Here is a 3407-nt window from a genome sequence, read left to right on the forward strand (position 1 = left end):
TATACTCTTCTCAGTCAGTGTCTGTAAAAGATTAACTATACGCTAGACACTTTCTATTTGGCCTGAAGAAGATTACAAAACAGGAAATATCCTTGCCAAAAATGAATTTGATACAGTTATTTGCTTATGAAGTTTGTAACTTGGAATATTGCTCTAAAGATGATGGAAATTCAGTAACTTTCTAGTACCCAGACAGATAAAGATTTGTGTAAATTACTTTATTAAATTACATTAAAGAGATTCAAGGGATCTTATTAACATATCTTTTATACTAATTCCATAACTATCCATATTCTTTGCCAATATTTATACAAAAGTGATTGAACTAATGGTGTGCAGGTAATGGTTTGGTTCGGTAGGCGTATTATTTAAAAAAATTGTTTTTAAGATTAGATACCACACTCAGGAAACACAGATCCTTCCCATTTTCCTGATCTAGTGTCAGATGTACACTGAACATTTACAAGGAATGTATTGTTTTCATCAATGGAGTAGTAAAAAGTAGACAGAGGTACTGGTGAATCTGATCCTCTATTTGTCTAAATAAGAATATCGCAGGTTGATGTGATACGTTAGTGAGACCAAAGATAAAGGAGGATTGAGTTTCTGCATTTAATTGGCCCAAAATTCTCAGAAAAACAAAAAGTAAAACTATGGAATGCTATTGTGTGCTTGTGCCTGTGCCTCTGCTTGTGTTCATATTCCAGGGAAACTTATGGAAACAAAGATGCAACTAGACCTTAGAATGTACATGGACCCAGGGAGAAGAAACAGCCCTGTTTCAGACAATGTGTCTCTGTTGTCTTAAAGATGGGACTGACTCTTTCTCATTGTGCAGAACCAAATAACAGCCAAATAACACTATGTCTGGGAGATGACCTCATGTAACATCCAGGAGGAAAGCTGGTCAAACAGTAAAATATGTGAGTTGTGCTCTTTTGAAATGAGTTTAAGTTCCACATTTTGTGGGTTTGAGTTATTCCTCATGCTCTAGACCAGGGGTCTCCAAACTACGGCCCGCGGGCCGGATGCGGCCCGCGAGGCCCTCTCATCCGGCCCGTGGAGACCTTTTTGTCTGGCCCTGCCTTCCGCGTGCCGGTGTGACGAGGCGACCCCCGCCCGTCCCTGGGGCGCTGCCGAACGGGCCCTTCTTGCCGCGGGGGAGGGGGCCTGTCAGGGGTGTGCGGCGTGTACTCACGCTGCGCCGGGGCAGGAGAAGCGGGCCGCTCTGCTGACAAGCGGCCGCGCGGCGGCAAACGGCACAGGGGGCGGGGGTTAGCACGGGCGGCGTTCCCCCGCCCAGACTGACAGGGCAGCCGGCCAATCAGGAGGCAGGATGGGCGGTGGTGGTAACGCCCGCCCGGCGACGTGCGGGGGAACGTGAACCCCGGCGGGAACTTTAAAAAGGTGACCCCTTCCGCCCGGGGGGGGGGAAGGAGTGAGCGGTGGCAAGCAGGAGGGGAGGACAGCGTGCAGAGGAAGGGGAGAGCAGGGGGAAAAGCCCCCCCCCTTCTCAGGAGTCCAGACCCGACGGCCACCCAGACGGCAGGACCAGCCCCGGCGGGAGGGGTGGGCGTCTGGATATACGACCGTCAGCCTGACGGACGAATCAAAGGTGACCGCCCCACGGTGGGGGGAGGTAGAGGGTCACACGAGGAGGGAAAGGAAGCAGCCCAGGGCAGAACTCGTTAGAGTTGGCGGGCTGACAAGTTATGGCAGGAGCCCCGTCAGTCGGACCGAAGCCAGCTGGTTCCGTGTCCTTAGGGCCCTGGGCTGGGGCCCGTGAGTGAGGGTGGGCCCGGGCCCCCCTTTCCCTCCCCTTCAGCACTGGAGGGAGTGCATGGTCAGAGTACCGGCCGCGCTGCGACAGAGGGCGCAATAGGCAACTGAAATTCCCCGTCGTGAAAGCGGCCCCCGAACTGCTGTTTAATAGTTAATGCGGCCCTCGGGCTGAAAAGTTTGGAGACCCCTGCTCTAGACAACTACCAGAAATTGTGAAAATGTTTGCAAGCCCTGACATTTTCACCATTTTTAGCACACATGAAAAATAATTAATCCTGGGAGTGCTTTATTTCTTCTTCGCTATTCTCCTGTTTTAAAAACATTTCATTCCAGTAGTCAGAGAGTTTCAGGGCACAACCATATTGTAGGAATTCTGGACAGTGATGAGGTTGCAAGAGTTTAAGACTGACTGACTCAGAGACTGAAAAATACATGTCCAAACTATTCAGCAAATACTTTCAAATAACAAAAAGAGGGTTATGTTTTCAGATGGTGTAAATTAGCTTTGCTCTACAATGGGGAATGTGGTGGTCTTATCCACACTGCCACTTTACTATTCTGTAACTTTCTCACTAAGGCGTGTGAAAGAACACCCACCCAGAGCACAGCAAGTTACCGTGCTGTAAAGCATCAATGTAAACAAGCTCCCCGGAGCAGTTAGCTGCTATCTTCATGGAGGTGGTTTACACACTGGGGCAAGACAGAACTGCTCCCCGGTGCTAATCAAAACATTCAGGGACAGGTCAGAGCCTAACTATCCAATGGCACGTTTAAGTAAAACCTGTGACAAACTGGCAGCGGCAGTGACGGGTGGTTAGAAGACCAAATAGCCATTTTTTGTGTCAAATTTCAATTAACTCCAGTTCTAATGTTCTATGATTCTAACTGTTACAGGACTAGTGAGGGGCGTGTTGCACACTTTGACCCGGAAAGCTTCAAAACTTCCTAATTTCTGGTTTCTCTTGATCCTTTCCTCGGCTGCTCTCACCCTAAACTTCACTACTCTCACTGGCTCTGAGTGAGCTTAATTGAGCCAGGAGGCCTACTCGAATAATTGGACCTCAAAGAGGAGAGCTTTAGGCAGTTAATTAAAGGGAAGTTCATCTGTGCCGGAACAGATGGGGCTTCTACAAAAATCAAGAGGCTGGCGCAGAAGGTAGTCAGTTACAAACTAGGTAGCTAGGATAGGCTGCCGGCAGCAGTCATTCCCTGAGAGCTGGTACACCCAGAGAAAGGAGTGGAACTGTGAGTTGGGAGGAAACAGTCCACAGAAGGAGCCCTGAGGACAGAGAGAGGAAATCCAGAACTGCTGAGCTGAGGGTTCCCTGCCTGAGACCCAGAGTAGAGAGCAGGTCTGGGTTCCCCTGATAGCCACTAAGGGGGTGGCACTAGAGTAGGGAATGGGCAGGTTGCCTAGGATTGTTGGGAGGGGTGTACTCCAGTACTTACAAGAGATTTTGAGAGGATATGGGATGCCCACAAAACGTGGAGCTAGACCTCTCCCCACCCCTGGCTTAAAGGAGCAGAATATGGCAAGGAAGGGCATTCTTTTATGTGGCTTTAAGAGTGCAGCACATATACAAACAAAGGCTTTTTTGCGTGAGTTTGTTAGCATCTTTATTGTG

The sequence above is a fragment of the Pelodiscus sinensis genome, chromosome 5 (assembly GCF_049634645.1).
Source record: "Pelodiscus sinensis isolate JC-2024 chromosome 5, ASM4963464v1, whole genome shotgun sequence".
Taxonomy (NCBI): Eukaryota; Metazoa; Chordata; order Testudines; family Trionychidae; genus Pelodiscus; species Pelodiscus sinensis.